We start from the raw sequence: 17759 nt of genomic DNA on the forward strand, positions 1-17759 counted from the left end.
AGCAGTGCATTCTAAAGACAAAGTAAAAAAAAAAACAACAACAGGAAAACACACACACACATTCAAGGATAAACCAACACTGCTCCAAAAGAGCCTGCATAAACCTCCAGCTACATCTAAAATCCCCAACAGGCAAAAGAGAGCTTTGGTGGGCGGCACCCACTGAGGTTCCGCATTTACCCCTCACAGGTCTTTCAAGCTTTGTTACAACCATTATACAGAAGTAAAATGAAAAGGAAGAAAGGGCAAGAAGCTTGCAGGCTGTGAGGCTGAAGATGCTACAGCCAGGCGCCCCTGCCACGGACTGTGTTCTCCGTTTGCTTCTGTAATGTTAGCTGTGGGAATTACCTTCTCTGAGGGCACATTGCTGAGCCCTGCTGGACAGAATCTCACTGTGTCCTCTCAGTGCTCTGTCTGCTACTATCACCATTACCCTTCCTTACATTTTCTGAGATTCTGAGGGCCCAAAATTATGCAGTCTGTGAAGTCAGCTCTGTTTCATTCAGAAAAAAAGGAAAACAAAAACAAAAAACAACAACCACAAAAAAAAATGCTCAGTTCTTTTCTTTTTCTAAATTATTTATTTTTATCTTGTGTGCACTGGTGTTTTGCCTGCGTAGATGAGGCTGTCGGATCCCCTGGAACTGGAGTTACAGATAGTTGTGCTCTTCCCTGCCGAGCCATCTCTCCAACCCTGAAATGCAGTTCTTAACTAACACCTATCTAGTGCACACTAGCTTAAGATTCAAGTAATCCAGCATTACACACAGAAAGGGCTTCCGTGGCAGGTTTTTCTTTTTCAGAGTTATTAAGGTCATTCTTGTTGAAACCAGAGCTTTTTCAGAATAAAGATAATTGTCTAGCCAAGAAATAGAAGCAGTCTAAGTGTCCTCAACAAACAAGTAGACAAAGAAAATGCGGGATTTTATGCAGCTGTAAGGAAAAATGGAAGTATGACCTTTCAGAAAATGGAGACAGCTGGCAATCACGTCCCGTACGAGCTGGACACAGGAAGACAAGTGCCACATGGTTTCTCTCATGTGCAGAACCTAAACGTGAAATTGTGTCCGTGTGTATCTATATGCATGTGATTGTATTTAGGTGTGCCTCAAAACTGAAGCCAGGATCCCAAAACAACAGGAAGGGGTCTAAAGAGGGATGGACGATAAAATAAAATAATTCATGGGATGAGAAAAAGGTACAACTTGGGGTAAGGATAGGAGATGCCTGGAAAGGCAAGGACACTGGGGGGGAGGGTGTGAAAGAAACAAAGTATGTAATGTCCTCTATGCATAAAATGCCATAATAAAACCCATTGGTTTAAAAATCAATCTTTAAAAATTATGTGGGTGTGGATGAGGTGTGCACGTGTGCACATGTGCAAGCACACACCTCTTCACTGTATTCTTTGTGCCAGTCTCTCAAACGAATCTAGAGCTTGTCCACACGTCTTCAACACTGGAACTCAGAGGCAGGGGAATCTCTGAGGTTTGCTGGCCGGTTGATATCCATACATCTTGGGTGCTGTGCCAGACACCTCAACACTGGGACTCGGAGACAGGAAAATCTCTGAGGTTTGCTGGCCAGTTGATCTATCCAAAATAGTGACTTCCAGATTTAGTGAAAGATCTTGCCTTAAGAAAATAAGGGGTGGGGAGCAAAATGGCTCTGTGGGTAGAGACACTTGCAGTATAAGCCTGGTAGCCTGAATCCAGTCTCCAGGACCTGAAAGAGGAGAACTGACTCTGCAAAGTTGTTCTCTGACCTCTACATATATGCTGTAGCATGCATATCTACACACACACACACACACACACACACACACACACACACACACACACACACATCACTGCTCAATTCTGAAAGGCAAGAAAAGCCAAACTTGCTGTGTGAGTCGGCTCTAAGAAGCATAATAACAATGTCAACATAACTGTCATCTAACTGAATTGTAGTTTATGTTAGAATTATCTGTGTCTCTAGAAGGGCTAGGTGCAAAAGATAACTAAGCCAGCATCCTTCCAGCTCAGAAGCCAGTGGTGGAATAGCAAATAAAAAGCAGGTTACTGCTGTGACGGGTGGATATTGATTGCCCAGAGAATCATTCTGGAAATATTGCCCAGAGAAAGCTGTTTAAATCTGTCACCTCCGGGCTGAGAAGTCTGAGAAAGGGATGGTTTATGGAACTGCTGTTTTCTGCTTGAAAAGCACAAAAGACCATGGGATTCTTCAGCTTTGAAACACTTGAGCAACTGCTCCAGGTCATTGTCTCAGCGTGATGAGCAATGAGGACAAATGTGCGAGGTGACTGGACAGTGAGTGATGCACGGTACTCCCTATGCTGACCAATCTGGGACTGCCAGTTACACATATGTACCGTGCTCCCTACCCTTGTTGACATCTTGCCCAGCACATGCTCCCTCAAGTATCATCTCATGAAAGACCCTCAAAGTGTTCCCAGGGCTTTGAAAAACCATGTCCAAGACGTGAAGCATCAAGGCCTCTATGCCTCGCTCACTGTCAGTCAAGCAGAAGACTTAAGCATTAAAGGACAGGAAGATGCTCTGTATCTCTGAGGATGTGATCTCCCTGAGGAAGTCATCTAGGACTGGGCCCGTGTAGCCTGGCAAGGAAGATTTGGTCTTCACACACATGTGTGGAGGAACATGACCAAGGACCTCATAAAGCCCAGAGATAAGACTCGGACTTAGGAAGAGCTTAGAGAAGAAAAACTTTGAGTCATGCTCTGTGGAACATTTCCAAAAGTGGCTGAAAGAGATAGAAGAAAGAGGCTATGAAGAGAGAGAGAGAGAGAGAGAGAGAGAGGGAGAGAGAGAGAGAGAGAGAGAGAGAGAGAGAGAGAGAGAGAGAGAGAGAGAGAAGTGTGTAGGAGAGGGTAGATGGTGAGACGGAGGCTCAGGGAACACCCCAGAGGGTTCAGACACTCTGTGGGACCAGTGTTTAGCCATAGTTTTAGCTACATACCAGAGCAAGCAGGTATGAGGGGGAGGGGTTGTAGAGAACAATGGTCACTAACAGAGTCCCTGTCAGGAGCTAGCCAGCCTACTGTGACACAAGTCACAAAGGCCAAGGAGGGAAGGGATATTAGGAACGTGATCAAATGACCCAGAAAAGTGTAAAGAGAAAATAAAAAGTTTCCATACCATGGTGACAAGAAAGAAAGAACTAAGCTTTGAGTCTAAAAGCCATTCTCACCCACGGGTTTAGAAGAAATCGATGTGACGTTGAAAGGAACGTGGGGCTCCTTGACTCTGCATTCATGCGTCATTCACTTGAGCACAGTGGTACAAGGTCCCCATGGGTTCACCTGTGCCACTGTGACGTGTTATCTTTGTTGGTGCATCCTGTCAGTGGGACACCCTGCAAGCCTTAGAGCAGCCAGCTGTGCAGGGACCCCCTGTCATTCTGTGAGTGAGGTCTTTCCAACAGCAAAACCACTTCCTAAGTATGAGAAATGAGCTGGTTTTCTCCTTAGGCAAGTCACACTGAACGCACAAGCCTTTCCCTCCAGCCCCACCGCACCCCCAGAAAGAAGAGCTAAGTAAAGAAGTTCCAGCAAATCAGACAAGAGCTGCTTAACTAAAACGTTCTTCCCAACAGCTGGGCATCCTTAGTTCCGTCTTAGTCAAACAATGCCCAGAACTAGGGCAAGTGTCATGCTTTTATACCCAGGGCAATGAAACCATTGTGGATGCAGGTTGTGAATCTTGGGAAGGATTTAGAAGCATATTCTGTATGTTGCTTTGATTGCTATTAAGGCTGAAGAAATTGAGATCACCTCAAAAGAAAAATGCCAGCCTTTAATGAGTACGAAGCTCAGAGAAGTAAAACTAGGACATCAAAAAAAAAAAAAAAAAATCACAGAACCGTGGCTTTGACTACACAGGGGATGGCAGATAAGGCTGCATGCTGCTTTTCTGTTTCCGGTCCCTAAGACAATTAGTTCAATAATGTGTTTGAAAACAATAACATACATGATTTTCTTTTCATTTCTTTGCATCATTATTTTTATCATTATACTTCAATCGCCTGAGAATTTAGGAGAGAGGATAAATCAGAAATATGTTCAGCTATCTAAGAAAGTGTATCAGTTCCAACCAGAGTCATTGGTGGCAAACAATAAATAATACTTTTAGAAAATGTATGCAAATATGCAAATAATCAACTTAATAGAAATATACTGAATAACTCACAGCATTACGAAGCACCGGCCAAAAGAGAGTGGGCAGCTGTACCGAGTACAGTGGCACCAGGGAGGAAGCTGCCACTAACTAGGCTGTGTTAGCTGTTCTTGCTCAGTTCCACGCTCAGATTGTCTGATGTCTGCTGATTGATACTATCCTGCATCTTCAACTAACATCTGCCCCAAGTTTCTCCTTCACCCACAGAGAAGTGCAACCCTCAAGTTGGCTTGCCAGGGAGCCCTCCAGGCCTCTCCTGCCTCCACCTCCCCAGTGCATGATGTATGTCACTGCATCTGGGTTTTCATAAGAACATGGGGGCTCAAAACTCAGGTCCTTATGATTGTGTGGCAGGACCCTCACCAGCCGGGCTATCTCCCCGGATTGGTACTCCACTTTTACCCTCAAGCTCATGATAGAACTACTGGTTGCCTCCATTTGCTATTTATTTGCAGTGGTGGGCATCACATTCAACATTATACTTGATGGGCAGGCAGTCTGTCACGTTGCTATGTCCCCAGCCAGATGTGAACACACTTTACACCACTCACTAGGCAAGGGCTTAGGCAGGTCAAGGCTACAGTGTTATAAGCTTTGGAGTCATACCTGTCCCATGATGAAACCTGTGACTGTCTGACCTGTAGCGTCTCCCCTGCCACATACCTGTCTCTCCCTGCTCATGCTTTCCACTGTATTGTCTCTTATAAGTCCTGAAGTGGCTATCAGAGTATCCCAGACAGAAGCTCCTTTGGCCCAGAATTCTGTGGACACCTGATGGTTGGTACTATGTCTAAGTTCTCTAGATGACTGTGTTTGTCTTACAGTCTCTGGTCAAGTGGCTTGCCATGAAAATATTGTTAAGTTTTACCAATAAGCTACCCAGGGTAAGCTTTTCACATCTCCTGTAAAAAAAAAAAAAAAATCTGACAATAATCATTCCCAACTGTGACATCTCTTTCTCTTAACCAGATATACTAGAACCAAGACAAGACTGGCAGTCCCAAGATCCAGGATTCCAGACTCTTCCTCTTGCCCTGACCCCTTATAAGTCAACCTTTAGACTACCAGGTCTTTGATATCAAGAAGGAAAAATATCTATACTGTTGTAAGTAATCCTGCTTGGTTATTAATTCCAAAAGGCTGGTTATGGGATGGTTTAGCATCAGTATGCATTTTAGACCAGGTATTCATGCAAAAGCTGGGTGTTAACATTAGATTTTGAGATTGGCAGGGAAGGTGTGGGAGGAGGTGGTTAGAGCTCTCTGTCTGTAGTATATCCAACCAGATGAACAGTGGTCACTGCAGGACCAGGGAAAGTTCCCTTTCAAGCCTTGTTGACAGACTTGCACGCCACAATGATTCCCCGAACACCCATGCCAAAGGTTTCACAACCTGCTCTGTGGTCTCTGATGGCCAGATCATTTATAACAGGCGACAAAGAGGTGGCAGCAATCATACTTGTTTTTTCTGTTCTCCACTTCAAATGATACTTTAGCTTTTCAAGCAGAAAAGCATTGAACACTATTTGGCACAATCTACAGACTTCTCTGTGAATGAACTTTCCATTTTCAAAATTGCAAACAAGGGAGGCATCCAATTGGATTAGTGCCACCACAGGGTCTAGTGTTGATACCACATAGCTTGGAGTACCATTCTCTGCTCAGAGGTTAGAGATCAGTCTCACATATATATTATTGGGCTCCTTAGCTGGCAGCAAAACCACCCTCTGAGACAAGACCTTTTCTTAGTCTGCCTGTGCAGTTATCACAGAATACCACAGGCTGGGCAACTTATTACTTACAAAAGAAATGCATTTCTCATAGTGTTTGATTCTGAAAAGTCCAAGATCAAGATACTGACACATTTGGCATCACATAGGCCCAGTGCAATGGCCAGCTATTCTCTTTCTATCACAGGAGGCTATGACAGAAATATAAGGGAATTCTTTGGAATCTATTTTATATAAAAGTTAATTAATCCCATTTGCCTGGATTCTGCCCATCTGATGTAAACCCTTCTGGAAGATCTGCCTGATAATTACATTGTGCTGGGAACTTTGCTTCAGCAGATGGTCTTGATGAGGGATCTAAACATTTTGTTTTGAAAAAGAAAAGTTTCTATTTATGCTTATATTAATTTGAGAGAATAGACTGATGAGGACCATGAAGAAAAGAAAGTCAGCAGGTTCCTGGACAACAGGACAGAGCAGCCAAACGCAAGACCAAGCGTCTTTGCAGACCAACCACAACAGCAGTTCTCTGGGGGACCTGGCAGCTGCTTCTACTCATCCCATCATGGTGAATGTCTGAAATAGAAAAAAACACAGCAACATCTTTCTCACTATGGACCAGATTTACAGACAATAGAACACACTGTCTACTGCACATAATATTCACCTTACAGGTTGGTTCTTTCCGTGGAGCATTGCCAACTTTTAATTCAGCGCCGAACATCACATACCACACTCATCCCCGGGTACTTTACTCTGAGTATTATCCAAGGATCCCAACAGAAGGACAAATTGGGTGGAATGTTCCATCAGCCGGGAACCTTGTCTTCCAGCAGATCTCCTGACATCATCACACATGTTCCAGTCACACCAAAACTGAAAGCATGTGAATACAAATGGGTTTTCTCGTCTACATGACAACGTCTCCCCAAAATGGCCAAGAGATATAAAAAAACAAAAAGGAAAAAGAAATCATGAATAAGAGAGAAACAAGTGAGAAAATTATACAAACTACTCCAGGGGTGCCTGTCACTTCACAGAAGTTCAACAAATAAATATTTTTTTTTCTTGATGGCTTTCAATGCCTCTACTGTGTTGTTTTTTCCTGTTGTATAACGTCCCATAAAAATGTAGGTTTCAAGTCTGAACTGGCCAGCATTTCCAAAAGGAGAAATAATCCCAGAAAGAACACCATGGTCACAGACAGGAGGCAGCTGTTCGTCACAGCCTCTGCTAACGGCAGCTTGTCAGGTTTAATTGGCACATGAGAGTTCACAAAAGCCTGCAGAGCAGTGAAGTGAGAAAAAGAAATAAAGGTTTTGAAGAAACAGAAACCCTCACTCTCAATTAGGAAAAAGTGAAGGGGCTTAAAGATGGGACCGCACTGGTGTATAATGACTGAAGACACACACTATAGGCCTGGAAAGCTTTTTCGAAGCAACACGGATAAAGAATGCTGGTGAGGATTTTTGCTTGGTGGAATCAGTGAAGACAGCAGGCTTATTCCAAATGAAAAAAATGTTTAAATATATATATTTAAAATGTAATATATAGATAGATAGATATTTAATATGTATATATATATACATATACATATATATATATATACTGAATGCAGAATGGAAGCAAGGAAAGTCAACGTCCACTGTGGTACAAGCTGCCATGGATAGGCAAGGAGTTCCTCTACTGTGCTATTGGGACAGTTTTTTGCAGTTAGAGTATCTGCCCACACCATAGTGCAGACACATTTTTTGAGGCACACATGTATGTGTGCGTGTCTATGGATGTCAACATTTGTCATCAGGCACTCCGCACCTTATATATGTAAGTAGGGTCTCTCACTTGATTCTGCAGCTTCCCAATTCGGCTAATAAGGCTACTCAACATGTTCTTGAGGTTTCCTGTCTTTCCCTCCCAAGTGCTTGGATTAAGGCCAGACCACCACACCCCCTAGGCTTCCCTGCATTGGGTACCCGTACTCCTGTCCTCAGACTCCCACGGCAAGCATTTCACCAGGTGAGCCGTCTCTGCTCCTCTTCCAATCTTTGCTTTGCTCTCTTTGCCTTTTCTACTTCCTGTGCTTTTGTGTTAACCCTGGTCTCTCTACTTCCTACTGTTGTATTCTTCCTTCATTTTTTAAGATATTAATTTATTTATCAACCCAAATATGTGTTATATATATGCACACAAATACAGGAAAGGAATATCACAGTCTTTCCTGAAGGGAGTTCAGTTGAGGGCTGCAAATAAGAGAGACAGGGGCTCTCCGGAGATTCTTGAGCCCATTCCTAAAGGACCAAATACCATGACTGTGAGAAGAGAGAGCTGGAAGAAGGAGGGGATTTTGCAGGTTGAGCATGCAGTGTGTGAGTAGGAGGTGCAGGAGTCCATGTGCTGGGTTGGATGCAGTGAATAAACAGGGTACAAGGGAGAAGCTGTGCAAATGGCAGAGCAGGGCAACTGTGGGCTTTGGGGACATGAGATCCTGCTAGAAGAATATGGAATCGTTGCATTTAACGAATGGGATGTGTTTAGAAGGGCCATACTGACAGGACCTGCCGGAATCATTGAAGGTGTGTGGGGGGTGTGGTTATACATGTGCACTGCAGAGACAAAACAGGAATGCAGGGAAATGGGCACAGTTAGGGCCTAAACTGGTGTATTAGGCAGAGTTTTTCAAAAGAAAGAACCAGTGAAAGGTATTTCACTATAAGAAGGATGGGTTAGATTGCTTCTTCATTAGAAGCTGACTATGACCCACGTTGGCTGTATGAAGACTTGAGAGCTAAGAAATCAGTAGCTACTTCATCCCAGAAACTTAAGAACAAGAAGATTCAGGAGGCAGCCCAGATCAGGATGGAAGGGCTGGCTGCTCCCTGGGGAGTCACTGACTTCCATGGACAATAGCAGTAAAAGATACCCAATCCCCACAAAAAAAAAAAAAAAAAAAAATCTAGCCTGCTAGATATCAGTTCCTGCTCCTCTGCTTCTTGCATCCCCCCTAACCCCTCACCCCCATGGTACACTCATATTCATGGCAGCTTCTCCACTCACCCTGCTGAGCACATGAGAGTTCTCTTTGGAAGCTTGCCCAGAGTAGGCTGTGCTGATTTCCTAGGTGCTTCTCAACACAGACTGACCATCACAAATGGCATTGGGGACTTGTGCAGTAGCATACATGGTAAGGAAGTGCCATGCAAAGGAAGGGACACCCTTTAAGGTGAAAGCCAGGCTAATAAATTTCTTCTTATAAGTAAATATAGTCAGCCACATCTTAGTCTGTCTCTGCAGTGTACTGCTTCACTCTGCATGACAGAGGCCCCAACCCTTCCATTCACCCTTCTCCTTAGAGAAAAGAAAAGAGCAGGGGCTTGGAAAGCAAGGTCTGGGCAGCATGCAGAGGTGGGGAACTCCAACACAAGGAGGTGCAAGTGGTGAACCCAAAGCCTCCCTCTGTAGCCCACAGCCCCTTGCAATGTGCCTTCATATCCCCTGACCTATCCCACCTGTACTCTGTTGAGTACTTCGTCTCTCCTATCCTGAGTTTTAACGCTTAATATTCTTCCAGCCCAGAGAGTTCCCTGGTTTTACCTATTCTCTCACTGTAGGTCTCAGCTATGCCTAACTAGATGGGAATGCTCTCCGTGCTTGATGACAGCGCTGTATTTCTTTCCCTCCAACCTTGAGATTAACTTGATTTGTTCCCATACTTTATTTTCTGCCCATTCTTGCTCACTATTGAATTCCTTTCCCTGGCAGCATGTCTTCACACTGCAGGCACTTCATCAATACTTGCTGATAAATGAATGAATTGTATCCAACAAAGAGGTCTGCATCACAAGGTTCCAGAAGCGCAAGTCTCAATTTGAGAGGACTGTGATTAAAAAGCCTGCTTACAAATGTGTGGACAACGTGCAGAGAGCCACAGGCATGCATAGTGTAGAACTGGGGCTAAGGACAGTGAGTGTCTATTGTGTGATGAGAGAGAGAGAGAGAGAGAGAGAGAGAGAGAGAGAGAGAGAGAGAGAGAGAACTAACTAGGAACAGTGTGAAACCTCAAAGCCCATTCTCAGTAACATACATCCCCCAATAAGACCATACCTGCTAATCTTTCCCAAACAATTCTACCAACTTGAGATCAAGCACTTAAATATATGACCCTATGTAGGTCATTCTCATTCAAACCACCACAGGTGATCTGAACCACCATCCTGCTACCAGATAGAGTATAGATGGAAAAATATGTGATTTCAACAAAGTCCATCTTTTGGTGCTTATTCATAGAGCATTGGTGAAGGAGAATTTGTAGGAGACTAGGTGCTGCAAATATATATTATTAAACACTTGCCTGATGTGTACAATGCCATAAATTCAATCCCCAGTACTATAGAGATAGATAGATAGATAGATAGATAGATAGATAGATAGATAGATAGGCAGGAAGGGAGGGAGGGAGGGAGGGCGGAGAAAAGGAGGGATGAAGGAATATATAAGTAAGCAAACTCTGATCAATGTTTCGTCCTGACCATCACAGACATTCTGTGGTGACTCCAAGAGTAGTACCTACAAGGTTGTGTGCCACTGTCAGAGCTGCCTTTCCATTCCACACCCAGTAGGAGATTCCTGGGAAACCTGCAGTTCTCTGGAATCCATCACTTCTGTGGTCTGATGAAGAGGTCACAAGGGCTTCACTTTAGAAAATCTCTTCTCCTGCCAGGGAGGTGACAAGGTCAGTAATTTGGTCCAGATAGGTTAGCCTGCTGAGCAAGGACATGGCAGGGCTGGAGAAGGGATGTGGAGAGGCATATGTAAGACCCATAACCTGTAGACCATCTCGCCCAGTAAGATTCATAATACATGCACGGTCTTACTCAGACTCTCAAGGTCAAGAATATTCAACTGAATGTCCATGGCTCCTGGGGTGAAACTGTGTCCATGATACAGGGAAATTGGGTCTAGACAGCCAATGACCTCCTGTTTCTTATATCCAGTGTATGTTCTTCGACCTATCTCTCACAGTGGTGAAGGTCAGAAAGTCCTGAGGTAAGCTGCACTTCTCTACCAGGCTTCATAGTCTTCCATTCTCATGCTCCCCCAACTAATGAAGCACCTCATGAGGGGCTGTGGACATGTGTTCTTTACTTCGGGGAGCCCCCAGGGATAGCTGAGGCGAATCCAAATCCAGAACCACCTCACTGCACGCACACATTGCTGCTACCTCCCCTGGCCTCCTTTTCTTTGCCCAAGTGAAGGGGGTTGATCTGAGATGTTTACATGTGCAGTAACCTGTGTCTGTCCCAGAGTCGGCGCTGACCAATGAGCTCACATTTCTTGGTGGTAAAAAGCATGGATCAGTCACAGAGCTTCAGGGCTTCTCTACCTTGGCTCAGGCCATAGTGGTCCAATTCCTTTGTCATCCTCATCAGGGCTTTGGAGTCTGTGACATGTGCCGATCCAGTTGCCCAGAGTGGATTACTCAGAGCCGGGTTACACCCAATCCAGTTCTACCTCCATGAGTCGCCTTGTCTCCATCTGTGACACTTCATCCTCCTCCAAGGTCATCCATCCCCACCCCTGCTCTGCCAGGAACACGAGGCCCCATGATTCTAAGATTACCAGACCTGACCACGGAAACTTAGTTCTGTCATCAGCTGCTTTTCTGATTTATTTCACCTTGCTGTTTTTCAAATCCCCCAGTCACTCCCTTTTCTTCCTGACCAGCATGGACAAAGCTTTATATTTTTCTCACCCCAAAGCCACCACTTCCATCTCTTTCTATTCTTTGGGCAGTGGTTACCACTCTGCTTCCATGTTGGAACCTTGAACCTAAGGCTCTTTTCGGTTACAATGCCACATCCTCCCTCCTGTTCACTAGGGGACAATAGATGTTTACCTTTCAAATCATGATATTTTGAGAGTGAAAGTAAGTGCTGTTAGTACTTATACCAAAATAGCAGGCATAAGGCAAGATGGTCCTGAGTAAGACTGAGAGTGAGCCCACAATCTGCAGACCTGTGGCCAGCCATTTGAAATGCCACAGATCTCCTTCGTGAGCTACACCTACATCCTAGTCTTGCAAGAGTGAGCCAGTCATTTAGCCTGCATGATACATTCATGTCTTTTGGATCATGTGTACTGCAGGTCTCTGCCTGTCCCCTAGACCAGCTAAAGTTCTGCCTTAAAGGACAAGCTCTCAGAATGAGTGGCTAAGCCTGGGATGTCATCACAGCCAAGGCCATGGGGATTGCACAGCTGCCTTCTCCACACTAGAGTGCTGCCCTTCCCCTCCTGCCCCAACCTTCCACCTTGCACTCAGCATCTTACCCCAGAACTTCTGCTTCTAAAGTACACACCAGACCAGTCTCAAAGGAGGTGAGAACTCTAAATACCCATGTCCCACAGTCCACTCCTGAGGGACTCAGCCCCAGAATTGTGTTCTGCTTAGCAAATGCTGGTGCTGTGATTTGCTGGCCTGTGTGTCCCAATTTGAAGATGAGTGACAGATTCCAACTCAAACCAGGCTAGTTCAAAAGGGGAGTGCCAACATCCAGGAACGTTCATGAGACTTTGAGGGCCAGGATGTGCCTGAATTTGGAAAGAGTACAGCTAGAGGCCTGAGTGCTACTGGGCCTCCGTGTTTGTTCCCTAGGTAAGCACCGTCTCATGAAGCAAAGGACATGGTTCCTGAGGTCCTGATACTAGCCTCATCTTAACCGTGATCTCATCTGGACAGGAAACAAAACATGGCTATGAGAGACTCCTGAGTCCCTCCTCCCGGCTATAAGAAGTAGCACCTTTCTGTTTCCACTTAAAGTATTTAATGCTTATGCGGGAGACTGCTTAAAACAGACCCCTAAAGACAATGTACTAAAAATCATCTGCCCTAGCCCACCTGCCACCTGCAACCCCACCAAAGGAAAGGACAGGGGAAAAGTGTCCTTCAATCTTCCATCCAAAACAAAACAACAACCACCACAACAAAAGTGTCTCTGATTCAGAAAAGGACACTGGCCACAGCCTGGACCTGAGTCACCTCCAGGAAAAGGGCCAGCTAAACTGAACCATCCCTGGCCTCTGTTTCCTGATTCTCTACACATTTTAAGGTGGCCACAGGAAATAGGGAGAGGGAAATAGGCATCACCTCCTTCACTAACTTCTGTTTCCTGATTTCTTCTGGAATACAGGGAAATTAAGGCTGCAAATGAGGACCAACATTATACGTGTGTGTGTGTGTGTGTGTGTGTGTGTGTGTGTGTGTGTGATTCATAGCTCATCATTGCTTATGTGTATACTTGGAACATGAAACCCAAGTAGCCCTGAGGTCATCCTTGGCTGGGAGGACCCATGGCGGGTCTTGGCAAACACCTTAATCTGGATCCCTGTGAGACGCCCCGCTTGGAGCAATGTCTCCGTAGTATACTATAATCGCTGCATCTGCCAGGACCGGGCTTTGATTGAGACACAAGGTTTCATCCCTGCTAAGGTTTCTGCTGAAGTCTTTGGTCAGCAATGGCTAACGGCTGCATAAAGGAAGATGCTCATTTTGTTCCATCAGGGCACGTGATTATTGTCTGGCACAACTTAATGAAGTTTGATGGAGAGAGTTGATTTCAGCATACTGAGTCTTAGAAAAGGCCAGGGTCTCTGTTGAAACCTACTTGGGTCTATCTTTTGACACCACTGAAGCTGATTGGTCAGAACTAACAGAAGGAGGAGGAAGTAGTTGATGAGAGAATGGAGCAGCCGGGATATGAGCTCCTGGAACCCAGTACTGCTGATCAAACCTAGAGAAACCCACCCACTGCTCCCTCTGCTTCCACTCAGCCACCCTCACGTTCCAGAATGTTTGCAGCCGTCTAAGGGCCCAGCTGCCTTTAGCTCTTCTTACTATTCTTGCTGCCTCTGAGAAGGCCCTGACAAGTTGTCCTTTCCTGTTGCCCCAGCCCACTAGACAGGCCAGCTGTCCGTGACATGCACCTCCACCCAGTTTCTTCTAGCACAACAAACAGCTTCTCGTTTCCGCCAGCTCAGTGCCCGTTCCTCCAGTTCTTCCTGGGGTCAGGCTGAGTCCCTTGCTCACTAGATTAGTCACGAGCGTGTCAACTTTCAGCTGAGTTTCACCACGTGGGTCTATTTCCTCATCTTCCCTCTGCTCCCACATGTCCTTCACCTTTGACACCGTTTCTTCTGACACATCCAGCTCGTCAGGTGAACTGGCATTCCCTCTGTCGAGGGCCAGGCATCTTTGTCCAGGGTCTTGTTCCCTATACACTCTAGGAGTTAAATCTGTCTGTCCCCATGCAAATAGCACAATTGGTGCCATTTGATTTACATAGAATCTCTGCCTTGTGCCCTTCCTCATCTCTGCCTGGGAGCCCACTCTCCCGCATTGTGCTTTATCTGCTGTAAGCTAACCTTGCTCCCACCTCCAGCCACAGTCGGGGTTATCACTGGCTACTCTCTCATCATGCTTAGCGTTCTCTCTAGTTCTTCCATATCCAAAGATCCTGCTTCTCTCCCTCTATCTCCTCCTTACCCACAGCCTTTCCTGCAGGCTTTGTGTGTTTTCCCAGGGTGGCCCTGTCTGTTGCTGGCAGCTAGCAGCAGCAACGGTTTCATTTCCCCTCTCAGAGAGCCTGTCATTGCTGTGACCTGCAGCAGGGTAGTTTATAGAAACCTGAATTCCCTTTTCCCCAGACTTCCTAGCCTTTTTACATCTTTTTCTCAAAGCACGCTTACAGGCACAATGCTGGGAACAGTTCCTAACTGCAAAGCTGAGTTTATATACTTTCTTTTTGGTTACACATTTAAACTACTGAAACAGTTCTCAGTAATAGGAGATAGACAGACAGACAGACAGACAGACAGACAGACAGACAGAGATTAACTGCAGTAGAAGGGCTGTGAGGAAAAATACTAACATCTTTGTATCACTTGTCTATTGTTCAAAATGTACTCTTTTAGTACAACAATGTAATGTGTGATGATTGTTGATTTTGCATTTTCATTCCATGTTTAAAGCCTTTAATCAAGTATTAACTGGGTATTTGCATGTCTGAAGGACTCAGTCTCACCCTGGGAACACATCACTCCTGGCCACTGTCTTCTGCTGTAGCATCAGAGGAAACAGGGCAGTTGTTTCACTGAAGAATCTAGAACAATTGTTCTCTAGATGACTCTTGTGAGAGTAGTAAGAGAAGATCCAAGTGAATCTGAAAAATTTGCAGGGTTCCCTTGTGCAGTAGGAAAGGGCTGCTGAAGGCTGAGGGAGAGTTGTGTGAAGCCTAGGGGGGAAGCAGGCTGCAGAGGGACCACCACGAAGGACCTGGAAGCCAGGTGTTGACCTTGCGGTCTATCAGAATAGCAAGGGAGATTTCCCATCAAGCACCATCAGATTGGCTGGTTAGACAGCCGAGCAGAAACAAACCCCTTTTATGATTAATTCTTATATGGATGACATAAAATCTCTATCTATCTATCTATCTATCTATCTATCTATCTATCTATCTATCTATAGCTCTCTCTCTCTCTCTCTCTCTCTCTCTCTCTCTCTCTCTCTCTCTCTCTCTGTGTGTGTGCACGCATGTTTTGTAACTGACTTTAGGTTAAGTCCAACAAGCCATAAAAAGACAAGCTCCTCATTACTCCACTCAGATATGGAATCTATAAACACTGTTTTCTGGGAAGGAAAGTCTAGATCCTAGAACAACCTTTACCTGATGCTAGGTTGGTATTCAAGTGCTGAGGAGAGGTTGGTCATGAGTTACAAAGTTAAAGTTAGATGGAACTTGGCCCTATGTTTCATGGGACAAAATAGGGGCGCTGATTCACAAGAACATCTTGTGTATTTTAAGAGAAGATTTTGAATACTCTCATCACAAAGAAATGAAGAGTTTGAGGTAATGGATCTAGTAATTCCCAGATTTTTTTTTATTATGCAGTGTGTGCTTGGATGGAAGTATCAGCAGCGGCTCATAAATATGCACCAGAAGTTAAACAAAATATTTTTTAAAAAGAAAAGCTAATATCCAAATACCTGAACAGGATCACTGGTATTTATCTATCCATATCTACTAGAGAACTTCAGTGGAGCCCTCCAGAAACTATGAGAAATATACAAACATTGCATTTCACACCAGAGAGAGAGAGAGAGAGAGAGAGAGAGAGAGAAGGAAGAAGAGGAAGAGGAGGAGGAGGAAGAGGAGGAAGAAGAAGAAAAAGAGGAAGAAGAGGAAGAGGAGACAGAAAGGGGAGGTTAGGGAAAGGGATGGGGAGAGGGAGACACCCACCCAGTGCCCTTACAGCCTTCTGCAGTTAGGAGTCCTGCAGAGAGGATGCATGGCATGGGGAGACAGCAGCAAACCCTTGGTCTGCTGAGAACTCATTTTAAGCACTTCCTCTTTCTCTGGGGCCTTTTTAAAGGTATTCCAGCTCAGTTCTTCATTACCAGCAGTGAATGTACAAGAAGAGGAAGGAAGCAAATAGCCCTCCTTCTTGAGTGGCTGGGCTATTTTTGGTCAGATGTGCTGCTGGAGCCTCAGTTGATGGTCAGCGCTGAGGTTCCATAGAGCTGGCTGAGGTTGTAATCACCGAATCTCATCTCTCAGCTTTGGCTTCAAAGAGCCAATGTGCAGGATAGTCAATGATGTGTGGGGACAGTGGTACCCTCCATTTCTCTGCCATCCTTTCTGACCATGTGTTTCCTCTTACATTAAAGGTGTTTTGTTCATTAAGGAAACAGTCTGTTTTCATGGTTTGTAATTTCTTAAGAACCAGGCTGTGTACAACCAAAATATCAAAACCCCCACACCAAATTTTACAACTCTTCCAGAAATATGGCCCTAATAAACATGTTTGTCTTTATTCTCTTCTTAGTATGTCTTCAAACTCTCTAAGTTCTATTAGGAATCCCATGTCCCTTGCGCACACAGAGGACTCCCACAGAAAGAGGAGAACAGCAGGAGCGGGTCATGTGATGGACATACTGACATGGTGTATGCTGCAAGTGCAGCTCTGTAGCATGTAAAACTGAAGTACCATGGGCCGTATTAGCACACTGACTGGGAAGGATCCACACTGTCAGCTTTAGGTTGGCTTTCCTGGAAGCCAGAGCATGAAGTGGAGCTTACATGCATGTGCGTGTTTATGAGGGTTTGGTTCATGAAGTGTGACCGTGGAATGTCACACACAGCATCTGAGACCCTTGGACATGGTTTCTCATCTCTTTCCACTAACTTCAGTGCAGAGGCCGTGACTTAGTTTTCTATCCCTAAACACTATCATTTCTATAATATCATTTGGATTTGGTCTGTTTTCCCTAGCTCCTTCCTCCAGCCAATTCTCAATTACTCCTGATGACACTGAGCAGTGACAGGTCTAGTCCTTCACTGTCCTTACAAGAGAACCTTGGTCAGTCTAGCCAGAGAGCTATTATCAACTCTCCATGCCCTAAAGTTAGCATTAGTATAATGTAATGCCTTACTTCTGCTCTGGGATTTCCCTAGCAAAGAACACTAGGAAAGAAGCAGTAAGCAGAAAACAGTGTTTCATGCTGCTAGTAAAATCCTGCAGTTAGAAATAAGTGCCTCTTTTTCCCACCTTGCTCTTTGAACAAGTGAGTATGGACCTGAGGCAGATTGATAAGTTGTTTGCCATTCAATTTTGTTTCCTAAAAAAAAAAATGAGTCAGGGGCCAGATGCAAATCTACCTCCAGTTTTCAGAAGAAATAAGAAATGCACAAGGAAAATTAGTGCCTTCCACTGTATTGAAGGAATGACTAGGATAGCTTCTCCTACAGCTGTCCTCTTCTAGACAGACCTAACAAAGGTAA

The sequence above is a fragment of the Arvicanthis niloticus genome, chromosome 8, assembly GCF_011762505.2.
Source record: "Arvicanthis niloticus isolate mArvNil1 chromosome 8, mArvNil1.pat.X, whole genome shotgun sequence".
Taxonomy (NCBI): Eukaryota; Metazoa; Chordata; class Mammalia; order Rodentia; family Muridae; genus Arvicanthis; species Arvicanthis niloticus.